We start from the raw sequence: 16921 nt of genomic DNA, 5'->3' as shown, positions 1-16921 counted from the left end.
ATAATTGTTTATGTCTCATCTAACCTGAGGTAGAAACAGAAATTCAATAAATAAATATGCAAATATCTGCTAGCGATTTGTACTTGCAAATTATAATCCAAATATTTATTGCTGTCCTATTTAGGAAGTTCCCAGAGACATACTTCAAGCTACAGACTAAATGCCAATAGGATCTTATTTCCTAAGAACCAACAGGGAAGCGCCGATAAACTGTGTAAAGAAGTTTCTGAACAAGATTCCAAAGATAAAACCTTTTGTTATGAAAAATATTTGAAGAAGTATACTTAACAGGGCAATCTGAATACCTACTTCAGTACTCAACTACTTGCGACATATTTACATCAAGGCAAAACATTTTTCCCACCAGTGGCTGAACTGCATAGGGTACAGGGAAGGGAAAAAATCCATTGTGAAAGGGCTCTTTCACCATCCCAGTCAAAGTGGATGTCTCAAAATATGTCAGCTGGACAAAGTGAAAATACAAAAACAAAAGATGATTACAGATAGTGTATCTTCACCCATTAATTGGTATGTGTTCCAGCCAGAGAAAACACTGGGAAAGCTGCTGGAGGAGTTTTCCTTTGGCTCAGGGAACACATGAGCAAGAGTTCTCCTAAGGCACTGCTTTACAAAGCCAAAAGCTGTTAAACTCAGTGGTGGCTAAAGCAAGTTTCAACTCAGTCAGCTCCAGCCTATGTGGACAGAGCCAAGCTGCAGTATAATAACATTTAGGGGAAATGAGCAAGAGAAGAAGGGAGAAAACATACCTTAAGATTTTGTCACAGAGCTACCCTGACCGAGTCAGAAGACAGAGATAAGGAGCCTTCTGCTCAGTTTGTGCTCACCTCCAGCACTGCAGATCTCAGAGTGGTATTTTCCAGGGTTTATTCAATTGAGTTTCCAATTCCAAAAGACATAGGACACTTTATTTGGAAAATCACAGCACTTACTGTCCCTGGGGACAGCTTTTCCAGTCCAATGAATCTACTCTCTCCTGACATGCATTCTTTCTCAGTTAATCTAATTTTTCCTATATTCCAGTTTACCATCCCAAGCAGCTCTAACTGGTGCACTTTGATCAAAGCACTCCTGCAGCGCTGCTTTCCTCGCACCATTATCCTACATGAAATCTCTCCCCCAGTTTCTCCTTGCACATTTCTCAATATCAATTCATTTTCTCAGAATTTCATTTAAGTCATATAAAATGATGCAAAGACTAGAGGGAAGTTTAAAAAGTCAATGAAGGGAAAAACTTGCTCAAATTGAGAACAGCAGCTACGGACTGTTTTCTGGTCAGCTGTGCAGCTCTAACTCACTACATAAGCATGTGTGCAAAATTAGTCTGCAACTTCAAATAACTCTGATTTGTTTAATTTCCAACTAATTTAAGAATTAACTTGAGCAAAATGTACCGGCATTGTAAGGAAGAGACAGAGTTACAAGGACCTCAAAGGTTTCAATACACTGAGTGAGATGCTGTGTCAATCAACCAAATTTTAGGATTTCCTAAGATTGATGAAACAGTTCAGGTTCTGAAGTAGTTTAGCTTCAAAGAAACAGGGAATAATAACACTGAAACAGAAATACGAATGTTAGCACACTTCACAGCAGTCTCTTGTTTAACTTTCACATCTTCCCATACGTGCTTCCCGTATGAAAGCTTTACCTCTAAGCAATCATCACAAATGTACCCAGTACACCCATGCAGGATGGGAATTACCAGGGTCAGCCCGCCACACTGCCACCAAGGATGGGCTGCTCAGTGAACTCCCTGCCATTTTCACTTCCTTTTTTTTTTTTCTGCCAGTCAAGCAGGAGCTCTTCCCATAAATCCCAGTAACTTTCCATCCATTGATTTTGAGAAATTTACAGTTTTGCCATAAAGACATGATTTCCTGTATCTCAAGCAGTTACGTGCTAAAGAACACCTGCACTTCAGCTATTTATTAGGATATCTCATGGGCTAGTAGCGTCATTATATTTTAAAGTGGCTTTACAACGAATATTTTATTACCACACATGCCTCTCCAACTCATAAACCCACTCTGTAATTGTCAGAAACAAGGTGCTCTGAATCAGCCACCATGAGGGGTGAGACTATCAGTGTGTACAGTTAGTGTGCTAATACAAAGGAAGCTACAAGTGTCAAAGCTTGCCACAGGTGCTCAATAGGATTCTCTCTCTTAGTACCACACATCTACTACCATTAAAGGACTAAGATATGTTTTAATCCAGTCTCCTCACAGTCAGAAAAATTCAGTACTTCTTTTATGTGTTAACAGTCAGATGTGGCAGAGAACGTTCTCTTTGGTCTCTGGATGACTTCCATGAACACGTGCTGCCATTTCATGATGTGCACACGCACCTGAAGTGCACATTCAGAAGGTACAACTTCCCTCCTTGAAACTTTATTAATTTTACCCCTTCTCCTTACTTTTTTATTTTTTTTTTAATGTGCTTATTAAATCAAAGAAGGGATGTTTGGTTTTTAAATGAATCTGCTAAAGGACAATCAGTGAGAGATGCTGATCACTAGAAGGATGGGAATGAGCTTCTAACAGATCAGAAGAGAGAGCATTAATGGACAGACGGGTCTGGAAAGTTTTCTTAAATGCAAGCATGACAACTGCCTCAAGCCTCATTCATTACAAATACAGGCCTGCCCACCATGTTCCAGGGGAAGAGCTGTTAGGCTTTGTTGAGTGTACTGCAAACTACTGTTCTGCAGATGAAGGGAAAATGGCAGCAGTTCATGTTTATAGGAAAAATACAGAGTGCTCTGTTCAGTTTTTGCTCCCTCTGCAAACAAAACCATCCCCAGTTAAAAAAAAAACAAAAATCCCATCAAACAAAAACAAATGGAGAAAGAACTTTAAATCTTTGTCTCCTGTTCTGCCCAATTAAAACCATGGGAGCTGAAGTTTTCATAGGAATTCCTTTCCAATGCCTTTACCAGCACCCGGAGCCCACAGTGAGCCCCTCTGGAGGCCAAACATTGCTCTCTGTGGAACAGCTGGGATCAGACACACTCTCTGCACACAATAACCTGCAAGTGGGGTCTCTGAACACAGAGCCCAGTGTATCATATGAGATCAAGGAATCAGGAAAGAATCTGTAAATGCAGCCCCCAAGAGTCCCTGGCCCCTCCACTTAAAGCATGGGGAGGTAGCTTTGCAACTGAAAAGCACTGGAGGCTGTATTTATGTTTGGGATTTTTGCAATGCAATTTTAACTGATCCAGTTCATCACACAACCCAAATCAATCAAACAGGCATGCTGGCTTGCAGCTTGGTTTACATTTATCTTTTCTTCTGGCTGGCTGCACCTAAATTTCATTTTCAGAAACTCTAGGATATGCATGCATTTTACTTTGAACTTCTTGCTAGACTGCATTTGCACTTACTTGAGTGAAAAGTCAGAACTTCCACATCTCTCACTGCCTGAGGGAACCAAAAATATTAGTGCTGATTAAATATTTATTTTGCAGAAACATGAAATCTATCATGTTACAGAAAATTATTTTGAATGATACTTCTTCAGAGAGGCTGGGACTTACAGCTTTTTTTCTTGCTAAGTTGCATATTCAGTAAAAATACAGTTGGGCCAAGAAAATTCTGTTTTGTTTTGGCAAAGCATCAGACAGTATCTTCTGGTTTGCCAACACAGGCAGAATCTTGTCTAGCTGTGGGATGCTCTTGGGTTTACTATCTATTAGTGAAACTATTAAGAAGCACTGAGAAGTTTCAGTCCCTTTCACGTACCCTTAGTCAAATCTCATTAGTTTGCAAGCTCTCAATTTGCACCAAAAACGCAGCAGTCTTTTCTCACCTCTCAGGGAAAATTTAATAGTAGTGTTAAGTCTCATGTTACTAAGACTTCATTACTTTTACAAGATTTGCTAAATAATTAAAATGCGCTTGTCAAATAAGCGATTAGAGAACATTTTGTGCTGCAACGCTGGGATTTTTTGTTGTTGTTTTTTTTTTTGTCTGTTTACCTTGACTGTCAAAATTAAATAATTCACACTGAGTCTCCAACACAACAGCATAAACAACTGAGACCCTAAAGCTGGAGAGGGAGAGATACATAAGACTCAGAGAACAAGTGTATATAGGATCTGATTAAATAACAAGTACTGAATTAAAGCTGCAGATGAGGAAATGGAAACAAAAGAGCCAAAGCTTGCTGTTGAATGAGAATGACCTAAAAGAAAATCTGTCCAACACCATTAACATCTGCAGTAGCTTCTAGACAGGTTTTCTGTGGAGTTTCATATTCTAAGTGGGCAGAAAGGCAGGGATTTGGGTACATGCTGTGTAGAGAAAACAGGACTAATGATTTTCAGTCAACACTGCCTTTCTCTAGCTCTGATTTACCTCCTCAATAATCATTCTGTAACTAGCTACACATTCAAATGGATACTTCAGAGAACAGGTCACATTCTCACATACTTCTACAGTAATATATTTCTTCTGTGAGAAGGCTTTGCTAAGTGCTACTAAGCAGAATACAGTAATCTGAAATATCCTGTAATAAACAGGATCCCTCTGGGTTGAAGTGTAATCGTAGAATCACAGAATCACAGAATACCCCGAGGTGGAAGGGACCCGCAATGATCACAGAGAGCAACTCCTGGTTCTACACAACCACACAAAAATCAGACCATATAACTGTTGAGCATTGTCCAAACACATCTTAACTCTGGCAAGCTCAGTGCTGTGACCACTGCCCTGGGCAGCCTGTTCCATGCCCACCGCCTTCTGGTTCAGAGCCTTTTCCTAACACACAGCCTGACCCTCCTCTTAACACAGCTCCATGCCACTCTCTTTGGCCCAGTTGCTGACACAGAGGGAAGAGCTCAGCATTCCTCTCCACTCGGCCTTACTGCAGCCGCCATGAGACCTCCCCTCAGCTCCTCTGCTCTGGGCCAAATTAACCCAGGGACATCAGCCACAGTTTTGTGTCCTTTTTGTACAGTATGCATGGTGAGGTCACCATTTCTATAATGCCGCAAGACAAAAAGAATTTGTGACCCAGTGTCCATTGTCCTAACTGTTCCTTTTCTCCACAGGCAGGTTTTGAGAGATCACCCCAAGTCAGCAGGATGACCCACAGGGCCGAAAGGAGCAGCTGGATCCAAACAGACAGCAGAATGCCTCTCTTGCTAGGGTTGTTTATCTGCCTGGCCAACTTTTCAGAAGCAGCCTTCTAAAAGGTGCTTAAAGTAAAGCATCTTCCAGATAGGGATCCCTCCTGCTAGCAGCCACATGTACGCAGTACCAGCCTGCCACACCTGTCCTCCTGCTGCAGCAGCCAGCAGCAGGACCTGATGCCTTGGGACTTTAACATCATCACTGTGTTCACACTGGGCTCCATCACTGACACAGTCACACAGTCTGCTGCTTTTAAATGCACTATTCACCAAAAGTCACTTTTCCATTAAGCGGGAGAGAACGTTCCTGATGCTCGTGCTCCCTCACGACATCCCAGTTTCCCTGAATCGACACTTTTGGCAGAGTTACGTAACAGCGAGCACAGCACGCTTAACTCTGATCCAAGCAGACACTGTGAGCACAGTCTGAGCACCAGGGTACTTCTTTACACTGAACTGTGCTCTAACCCGGCATGTGAATTACAAATAAAAGGGGTACATTTACTTCTTGGAACAGAACATCAAGCTGCCCAGACAAAACTGGAGATTCTTGTACGGGGGTTATTAAGTAAACAAGGTACAGGACATAACATTCAATGCTTTTTAAACACAGTAAAACTCAGCTTTTAATGCAAGCACAGTTGTTCAAAACCAATAAAAAATTCTGGGCTAGCATTGCATTGGAAAAGAGCCAAAGGAACATCTCAGGCCTCAACACAACTCCTTCTTTTTGTCATCTGGAGTGCTTCCACAGCATTGCCTGAACCAAAAGAAATGCCACAGAAGCTCTCAATGATATCCAAAATTAATTCTACAGCCTCATGTATCACTGTCCAGTTGAGGAATTTCTTCTGTGGTATAGAAGACTGTTTTCTTTTACACTAAATGACTTAGCCATGAGCTCTCACACAGAATAAAACAGCAGCAATTTGATGGCTCAAATCCGTTTGCTAATGGAGACAGAAATTTTGTTCCATGGCACAACCTCCTCCCCTCCTTTTCACAACTGAGGTATCCAGTAAGAGTGACTCTGTGGTAGCAAAAAAATGTGAATAAAGACATCCTGAAGCTTGCTTTGAAATGCTCTCTGCAGACAGTATTATGGATATCAGGAATTTGTGAAAACTGTAGGTATGTCATTTTCAAGACAGACTGTGCATAAGAAACTTCATACCAAAAAAACTGTAACTCTTATTCGTTCAGCAAGCAGCCAAACATCTTAGAGTCCTGATTAACAGTTTTCTCTACTTTCTCCTTAAACATTGCTGCAAAACCTTTACCTATCAGCAAGAATAACTCTTGGATGCCCATGTAAGCAAGTGCAGCCTCCATGTGCAGTGACAGACTTACACATCCCAGCCACCTTGTTTGGGGTTATCAATTACAATGATATTTCTCTTCTCTATTCTTGTTCTTCTACAATTGTAATCTAATAACTTTCCAAATTGTAGTTTAAACTACAGGTGTTAAAATCAGCCTCCACCAAACAGAGAACCAGGGAGGAGATACTTCAGGTCTTTGTGCTTTTTTCCTCAGCGTAACTGTAATCCAACTGCACTACCCGAGGCATCCATGTGCCAGCACAGCAGCAGACTGCTCTGTCTGCTTCTGTTATAACTAATAGGGGATGGCTGCCATTGCCCTGACTGCTCCACAGCCACATACAAAATGTACATCGGTGTTATTCCAGGAAGGGAGAGCAGCAGGGATATTCAGAGTGCAGGAACAAATGAGGTACGTGGTGCCAACCACCTGTCTGTACGCCAGCTATCACCTGTGTTGGTACACATATTCTTTTGCTATACCTGGCTTCACCCTTGAATAACCCTGGTAAACCCTAGTTTCAGAAGCTGATCTGTAAAACCTTCATTTCCTAGTTTTTAACAGAGACCGAAATCTACTGACATGCTCATGAGCAATTTTTTACACCAAAATTTTTTACAACGAAAGGGAGCCAGGGCTATCGTTTTTCAGCACATTGTTTTAAGTTCTAATGTAGAACAACTTTTTTTGATCAACCAATTTAAAGTATGTTCTCTGAAAAAAGATCTGTTGTCTCCTACCCAGTAAAACAAGGACGCACTTCCCTGTAGCAAATAGGAACTGAAAGACAAGTATCCTCCACACTCTCAATATCACATGCAGGTCAAAAAGCAAACTCACAAGTTGCTTCTTATTAATTTCTAGGGGAGAGCAATTTGCTTTGAATTATGAATTCTCCATAATCTACTAGAAATTTCTCTTGCTCTTTTTACTCATATGGATATTAAGATTTCGAACACAGCTCTCAACTACAGAAAATCCCACGTTAAAGATGAGATGCTCACAGTTAACTGAAGAAAATTCTGAATTTAAGCAGGATTTTAGTTATATAAATAAATATAAATATAAATTATATAACTTCTGTCATATGACAGAAGGGATTCAATAAACATCGTATATAAATCACTGCTTTTCAGTGATCTTAAATACAAATGCAATCTACTCAGGAAGAAGTCTGGTGAAATTTAGAAGATATATGTAGAAAAATGTGCCTGTGGACCAAACAGTAGCAGAAACTGGTTCATCACCACCATGCATCAGTGCAGTCAAAAAATCCGCCAATTCAGTGGTGTTGTTCCCACTTATTGAGCTTCTTCACCAATCTGCTCAAAGACCTTGCCACCTTTTCATGGTTCTTGTTAAGTCACCGCTGCAACAAGAGAGAGCTGCTCCGGTGGTGATTTTGGAAATTCTGTGGCTGCCTGTACCACATAAGAGCCTTTGTTCACAGTTATGTGGATTTAGAAGGCCTGAAGGAACTATTATGGTAATCTGGTCTGACTTCCTGCTTGGCGCAGGCCATAATACCTCACGCAGCAATTTCTTTACAAAGCATAAGAACTTGTAACTCTACTAGAAGATATCTCAGAAAGAGATCTAATCTTGATTTAATTACTCTAAGTGATCTACCACATTCCTTTCTAAGCTTTTCCAGTGGTTAATTACACTTACGGTATCGCATTTCCAATGTGAACTTGCTTATCTCGCTGTGTTTTTGTCTGTTGGAGCCATATCCTATCTCCCTACATAGATATTTTTAGATACTAACCACATCACACCCCAAAATTCTCTGACTTGAGATAAATAGTTTCCTTGATGCTTGGCAAATCAAAACAGAGATTCCTGAATCCAACGCACACAGCTGCTGGGGGTTAGTGTTCCTGGTGGTATTACAGAGAGCTTTTGACTATACAGACTTGAAAAGTCAATTCAAGTACAAGGAGAAGGCACTGAAGATCTTTAACAAGCTTTCCCAGCTTTCACTGCAGGAACATGTTTGCAAAACCTGGAAATTTGGGACAAATAGCACTGCAATCTGGACAGTTTTCTTTATACACAATTGATAATTGCAAGCTTTGACCAGATCGCTAGTTACTGCAGCTAATTCATGAAGTAATTGATGGCTTGTGGCAGGTGGTTTTCTCCTACTCACATGTCAAAATCACATAAAAATCCTGTTAATCAAATGAACCAGTACTTCTGCAGGCACTGCCAAGGCACAAATCTAGGAGTGAGCAATATGTACCCTAAACTACTTCCAGTTGTGACTCCAGGAAAGAAAATGCATAAATTTCTACTACTGCTGTCATGCTGTATTACCTAGGCATATTACTTGGAAGTTTACATTACTGTAGCATACAGAGGCTCCTCATAAGGCTCTCTTGTGTTAGGTGATCAACTGAAAACAGAGCGAGCTTAATTCATTTTTGCAGTATTAGCCCAGCTCTCATTTGGCTGAATCCAGGTAACGAGACAGGAGGACTTGTGTCCTCTCTAGAATGTAGAAACTGATGAGGTCAGTGTACAAAGACTGCTCAGAACGAGAATTTCTTCTGGAATGTACTAAATCCCTGTACTACCCATGTGATTCTCAACACGTTATGAAGTTCCATAACTGACTGTATGCCAGATGGGCTTTCAGTCCTTTGCAATGATTTGGTGCAGAACAGCAGCACCTTTCTGTCTCTCAGATGTATTATATATGCATACACCTTTGTAACTGCAAATACATGCACATCCACATATACTTTAAGCACTGAGTGGGAATATTGAAACCTAGGGTGTCTGCTATTTACAACAACACTTAAAAATTTTCCACAACAAAAAATGTGGTATGACACCTCATTATTTTTTCACAACACTTCTGTTTTTTTCCCATTAATATTTCATATCTCTGCTCACTTGTGGTTTCAGACAGTTTCCATTCTGCATATCCTAACTGTTTTCTAGTCACCTTCTCTATTCCAAGGATGCCCCTCTAGAAATCAGGAACACAGTTTACAGAGATGTATCAAGACTTACTGGTTTAAGATTTCAGTGCTTTAAAAATTCTTCCTTTTCATTGCACTTCTGTTAGGAAAGGTGTTTGACTTGAAATAGGTGCACAGAACACAGATAAGAACTCCAAAAGCTTTTACTTAACAACTGATAAAAAACAAATCTGGCAGATATGGGCAGACTGTAATTCGTAAACTCTCACCACTACAACTCATAAACCAAAAAATCTGGTACAAAGTTACTTATTTTATCAGTAAGTACACCGATGTTTCATTTTCAAACTTCAAGAAAGTTTTCCTTACAGCTTTTTAATTGATTGAGTAGTGAAATCTATACTCTGATGAAAAATAACTACCTGTAAATTTTCCATAGGCAAAATGACGTTTCCAAATCTATGCAGGTATTTTATTGTGCTTCAAAGATGAAATATTGACTTCATAAGAGTGGTGAGGCACTGGAACGGGCTGCGCAGGGAGGTGGTAGAGTCATTGCCCCTGGAAGTGGGTAAGGAAAGGGTAGGTGTAGAACTTAGGGACATGGCTTACAGTGGGCAGCATTGGTGGTAGGTGGATGTCTTGACTAGATGATGATGATCATCTGTCTTTTCCAACCTTAATAATACTACGATTCCATGAAATACAGTTTGATTCCTGCTGCAAAGTAATCTTCTTTCCTTTTTACTTTGTTCTAACATGGATCTACTTGGAAACACTGAGCAAATGAAAAATTACCTGCAATTGACATGAATATTTTACTGAAATGAAATAAAGAAATCTTACCTTACTAGAGCTTCATTTTCTGTTCTCTCACTGAAAAGAGCAAAGAAATCTGTATTAAAGATCTATGTGGTAAAAAAGAACTTTATTTCAGTTTCAATTGACACAAAAGCTGTGGGTATATTTTAATATAACTGAAATGAATGTCCTTTTTTTTTTTTTTTTTTTGAAAGTTAATCATTCTCAGCATTTTGGAAGGCAGGCATTTGTTTGTTTATTTGTTTGCAATCTCTGCTAGCCATTGTTTCTCAACAAGCATTCGTAATATTTGGGAAACAAAAATTCAAATAACTGATCTGGTTGACTCACTGCCTGAACTGCAGGCTAGGCACGCTTTGTAGGCATGCATGTTCTTTCCACTGCAAGCAGAACGTTATGATCAGTGTTTGTATCGCTACTGCTTTTATTTGACAGTAAATATTGTTTCTTGAAAGACAAACATTCAAAGCCTAGAAATCACAGAATCACAGAACTGCAGGGGTTGGAAGGGACCTCCAGAGATCATGGAGTCCAACCCCCTGCCAAAGCAGCTCCCTAGCCCAGGTTGCACAGGTAGGCGTCCAGGCGGGTCTGGATCGTCTCCAGAGAAGGAGACTCCACCACCTCTCTGTGCAGCTGTGCCACTGCTCCGTCACTGCACTGGGAAGAAGTTCCCATGCACATTTGTGCAGAATTTCCTATGCTTCAGTTTGTGGCAATTTCCCCTTGTCCTGTCGCCACACACTGCTGAGAAGAGTCCAGCCTCGTCCCTTTGCCTCCCGCTCCTTAGATATTTATAGACGTGGATCAGATCCCCTCTGAGTGTTCTTCTTTCAAGACTGAGCGGACCCAGGTCTCTCAGCCTTATGTATTCATAAGGGAGGTGTCCCTTATCATCTTCATAGCCCTCCGCTGGACTCTTTTGAGGAGATCCCTGTCTTTTTTGTACTAGGGAGCCTAGAACTGGACACAGTACTCCAGGTGAGGCCTCAATTTGTTTTTTAAAATGAGGTAGGTTCTGATCAATCCCAAAACAGGTAGGGTCAGCACCAGTCATAAAAGAATGAAAACATCAATCCATTTCATTAACATCTGCTTCAGCTAATCCACTCTAAATGACACATGTGCCAACAGCTTCCCAGTGTGCATCATGAAATCTCCCTCAAAAGTAACACTATTCTGAAAAAGTTCCAGCATGACTCAGAACAACTGATGAATTTTGAGGCCTGCAAAAATCCTTCATTTATTTGTATCTTGTTCCATCCTTTACAACTAACGAGAACTACTTACGGGTATCAACACTAGAGGTGGGAATTTGATTCTGGTAACTCTGAAGTAAATAGGCATTTCTGCCACCAATACGTATATGCAAGAGCTGAATGACATTATCTGATTTCATTTTCTAAATTAGCACAATATGCAGCACAAAGCAGAGAACAAAAAGACAGGTCTAGCAAAATGATAGTTAATGGCATTTGTAGAAAACCAGAGAAAATCATGTAGATAAAGGGCCTCAGCCCCTGGCGCCTTCTGTGCAGTTCCCTGTACGTTAAACAATACATCTAGAATTTCATGGATGAAGGGAAAATATGAAGAGAACTCATTACTTTGTCGGTGACTAATTCAAAGTGTGGCCTCTAACCATGGGATCTGTGCAATGGCTGAAGATACAAATTTTCAGCTCTACAATTAAAATACTGCTCTGGAGGGAGAAGGACGTGTCAATAATGGTGTCTTCTAAGACTGGCTGAGAATCTGTCAATCTAAGGCAAGCAAATCTCAAGTGAATTGTAGAATCCCCTTTTTCCTCAATTTGAGTATGTTCAGCCTGTACTTTGAGACCATATATATAAACCTATTTCAGAAACAGCAGAGATAAAAAGAGACATTCCTGAAGTGCAGAAATTCATTAAATTAAACATCCATCTTGTGAAAAAGGCATGAGATCTCTGATTTCTAGGAACCAGCTCATCAGAGCTGACATTTACAATGTCTGATTTACCACAGCTGAGCATCTGCACATGTATGCTTTTAAAGGAAGAGAAAGAATTCATTTTATCACTTAGTGAAATATATAAAAACTCCCAGATTTAATTTTCTACATCTATTTCTGATAATCAGCTAGTAGAACATGCAGATTACTTCATGCTTAACAATCTGGCTTCAGGTCGCCATTAGAGATAACTTAAGAAAGGCTTTACATACATTATAGGAATAAAGGGACAGCAGCAGCAGGTATTGTATCACTGGATAATACGCAGGGTTTCAATAGGATTGAATGGGATTTATTACAGCACGAGCCAAATCCTTCTTACCTTTCTCACGCAGAACATCCATTGAAGCTAGACAGAGTGCAACTGAGGACATCTTACATTTGATTCATTACTCACCTGTCCCTAAACTACAGTGGTCCACAGCACGAAGTTTATGGGATCAGAATGTGATTTGGTGGGCAGGGAACAGAATATCTTACAGAATGGTCTGTTGTAACTACACAGCAGGTTCAGAGGCAAGTCTGAAGAAGACTAGAAGTCATCCTGGACCTGTGACAAGATCCACAGCTTCTGAAGCAAAATATTTCTATGCTAGAAGCACTTGCAGTGTGGACAGCTTTGAAGTGTATTTCACTTATACTTCACATTTTTCAAAGAACAAAATCTGACTTTGGCGAGTTTTATGACACCCAGAAGAAAAAAAATACATCCTAACATGCTTAATGAAACATTTTGCATAAGATTATCTTATCTGATCTAGCTGTTGATAACAAGGCAACCTATAATGACACCGCGAGCACCTCCCATCATATGTTCTCACGGGTCCCTGGAGGTTGCCCAGAAAATGTGGTGCTGAGGGACGTGGTTCAGTGAGAATGATGGTGATGGGTCAATGGTTGGACTAGATGATCTCTGTGGCCTTTTCCAACCTTAATGATTCTATGATTCAGTTATTTAGTGAACCACTGCCTGCCTAGCTTGATGATGTCAGTAGATACTTGGACAAAAGGATCATGCCCTAGAGAAATAAGGGCATGGTACTGCTCTCCCTCAGGTAGAAGGGAGCTTCTCTCCATCTTCACATGCTCTGCTTAAATCCAAGCAGAGAGAACCTTCACCCCACTGTGCCCCAAACCACACTGGTGTTCCCTGCAGAAGACCTGTGGGGCCTCCTGCCTTACCTGCCTCTGATACTGTGGCAGAATTCCATTTGGGTTCTCAGCATCCATGTTAAAAATATAACATTTCCTGTCAAATGCCTACGCAGCTTTCATGCTTAATGACTTGCTTGCTTAGATGAAGGGAGAGACCTCTACCAAAAAAAGATTTTCATTGCAATACTCATATGTCTCCTTTTTCTATGTCAATTTACAGTAAAATCTGTACTTGTTGCCTGTCACCAACTGTATTAACTTAGGATGCACTCTGAAGGGTTTCCAATAGACTGTTTTCAAAATAAAATCAATACCACTATGTTAAACAAAGTAGACAACAATCCATGCTTAGTGGGAAAAGGCTGTATAATTTCAACAGTTCTTGCAAGCTCCACCTTTCTTAGAACTACTCCTTATTAACTGGTGTTATAAATACTAAAACTAACACTGGAAAACCCTACTGGCAGAAACTGCTTTAATAAAGTACTTTGCTATGGATGCTGTGCGCAAGTCTTCTCTCAAAAGATCAAATCCAGTTGAACCACAGAAAATTAACACTGCCAAACTGACTGAACAGCAGAACTGATGTAGAGGAAAATGCCCTTCTTTACTACAGTCAGATGTTCAGGCTGAATGTTAGGAAATACTGTTTCTCCAAGGGAGTGTTCAGGCGCTGGGAACGGGTTGCCCAGGGTGGTGGTGGAGTCATCATCCCTGAAGGTGTTGAAGAAATGTTTAGATGCTGTATGGAGCAACGTGGTCTAGTGAGAAATATTTATTGGTGATAGCTGGACTGCTGAACTGGATGATCTTAGAGGTCTTTTCCAACCTTGGTGATTCTATGATCCTGTGAAAACTTTCGACCGAATGGAGCTGTATGCCTAAAAGGGTTCGTTCTTGTTTCAGTCATTTTCATTTCACTGTTTGTGTTGCATATTGTTGAGCAGATACTGCAAAGTTGAAGCTATGGAACATTTTACCATTAAGCAAAGCATGGTTTTGATCCCTATAATGAATACACCCAAACAGCTAAAACAAATTCTTTCCAAATGATTCAGCACTTATCCAGTACACAGTAGGACAAAAGGCATCCAGGTGCACTTCACAAAATTTAGATATAAATGATATATTCTGCCTAAGTCTTTGAACAGGTATTCATCTGTAGGGATGAGGGCACTCCTTTTTCTCTTATACATTTATCCTCATCCAAAAAAATCCCATTAATCCTATTACAAATTACTTTTAGGCTCCTGAAATCCTTCACAGACCTTTTCAATTATAGAGAAACACCTAGGTGAAAAATTCTTTAGTTACCAAAAGATGCAAATACAAACTCACCATCACCCCAGACTTCGCTTCAGTTTACTTCTACAGTCCCTGCAGGATGCTTTGATTCTCAGGGCTCCACAAGGAGACTGACTGAGCAAAGCATCTACCATTTCCTTTTTCACAAAATACCAGAGGAAGCCAGCTGAGCCTGGAAAGGCCACTGATTTCTCACTCCAAAAGAGCCAAGGAAGAAAAAAGAAAGCAGTGGGGGATGAAGAATCCTGTGCAGGAGATAAATTCATTCCCAAAGCCACTCCATTAAGTTCAGCTTTCAGTTCTACACTTCAGCAGCTCCTGACTAACTCCTAACTAAGAATTAAAACACCTAACGGTTAAAAAACAAACAACAACAACAATACACATAGATAATCACACAGACCTCCCTCAGAAAAGTTCTTCCTCTACTGGCACAGAAAAGTAATGTAATCCTTACTGCCCACTGCTCTTGACCCAAGGCCATTTGATTTCACAGCTCTAGTTAGCAAGTTGCGCGTACACTTTGTAGAGAGAAATGCCATGACTGCAGCATGCCGAAGTCTGAACTGTGACAGGCACTTTAATTTCTGAAATTCTGCACAACAGTTTGAAGTGCTTGGTGTTTCCTTAGCGTGAGCCAGCCTCTGTGGGTATGGGAAGGCTGTAGATGTGCCTGTTTGCACAGCCTGCAACATACAGATGCATCCTGAGAATGTTTACTCCTAGTACAATGCTAATCATAATTACCATGCTGGTATATGTTATCTGCAGGATAAAAGGCTAGAAGAAAGCCCATGTTTAGATTGGACAGCAAAGACAAGATCATAGCTGGAAGGCAGACAACACATAAAACAGCTCCATGTAAGGCATATGTGCAGATTAAAAATTAACTATCGTTGCCAAAAAACTGAACATAACCCCACCCGTAGCTATAGATGCTTACACATAATCACCCACTACAAGAGAAACACACAATCCCTGTTCTGGTTCCCTACCAGCACAAACAGGCTCAGAGCTACCACTTCAAGCTCAGCTCCCTCCCCAAGAAAGAGCTGAACACCAAGCACAAGCCTCTTTCTCTAGTCATCATTTATTACTGCTTTTGATGACTGGCTGTCACCAGAATGATAGAATTTGGTGATTTGCAAGCCAGTCCTCTTCCTAGGTCTACAGAATATAACACTAAGCCAGGTAGCTTGACCTAGTAGTTTGGAGGCGGCATAACAAGGAACCAAAAATGACCACTGTTATCGTCACTGTTATTGCCCGAGACCACCCCAAACAGCTGACATTTCACAGGTACTTTACTGCTGAAGATATGGAAGTGCTACGAATAAGCTGTCCAGGAGCTACTGTCCTCTCCAAAAAATGGTGAATCCACAGACTGTGAAGTCTGTAGTCCTGCTTTCACAGCATTTCAATTACAAATCTCTGTTTTAATGAAGAATTAACAAGATCAAAAGATATTTTGGCTAAGAAGTTCAGTTACAGTAAATTATATTTATATTATAAATATAAACATCACAATGTTCCTATACCTAAAAAGGACAAAGATAAATTGCTTTATTTTTAGAATGAAAATTGTATTTAAAAATAATTGTTTCAAACCCACACATATTTTTCTATTCTTTTCACAAATTCTCTTATTTGTGCCATTTAAAAGAAAGGCTAACTAATGTGTTACTCTTGGGTAAGGCTTTCATAAAATTCACAGATGTATGCAGATCTCAGAAGAAGGCAGCTGTTCTCTCTGTGCCTAAGTCATATGCCATAAAACCAACTCTCCTCTCCTTCTGGAAGATACTTTTCAAAGGATGTCATCCCTGTAAGACCCAACCCAGGGCTACCAAAGTTACAGCTATGATTCACACTGCACTCAGTCAGAAACCTTCCATTCAGCCTAGGCTTGAAAACCTGGCCTAGGCTCAAGAATCCCATTAAGAAATGCATAAAGGTGCTGAAAACAAGCCTGTGTACGTATTTCTGAACTATCAGTGTTCATCGATTTTCTGACTACTGTCCCAAATATCACAGATCTGGCTTCAGGCTTTCAATGCCATGTACGATGGTAATGAAATGTAAAGTTTGGAAGACTCCTACAAGTTTGGAAGACTTCTACAAGTGTAGAACCATGCACTGCAGTTACTGGTGGAAGTTGCCACTTCTGCTATAGGAGGTGCAAACAGCGGCCTGGAATTCCATCATCAGCTTATTGGAGAGGAACCCAGGGAGGAGACAGGC

General features: G+C 40.4%; 1 protein-coding gene across 4 annotated transcripts in view; it reads right to left on the bottom strand.

Annotated features, from left to right (window-relative positions):
• The window catches only part of THRB (thyroid hormone receptor beta), a 161284-nt gene that overhangs the window by 111915 nt on the left and 32448 nt on the right, over positions 1 to 16921 (bottom strand). For 3 of the 4 annotated variants that reach the window (XM_065753479.1, XM_065753478.1, XM_065753477.1), the window contains one exon: positions 10252 to 10281. The exons of the other annotated variant lie outside the window; for it this stretch is intronic. The gene's annotated coding sequence lies outside the window, so the exon portion shown is untranslated. The remainder of the gene's footprint in view (positions 1 to 10251; positions 10282 to 16921) is intronic. 4 annotated transcript variants of the gene reach the window in all.

Source organism: Cyrtonyx montezumae, unplaced genomic scaffold (genome assembly GCF_038088225.1).
Source record: "Cyrtonyx montezumae isolate F1298 unplaced genomic scaffold, pur_monq_1.0 scaffold_8, whole genome shotgun sequence".
Taxonomy (NCBI): Eukaryota; Metazoa; Chordata; class Aves; order Galliformes; family Odontophoridae; genus Cyrtonyx; species Cyrtonyx montezumae.
The sequence above is the reverse complement of the archived record's forward strand: the minus strand, read 5'-3'. Positions and strand labels throughout refer to the sequence as shown.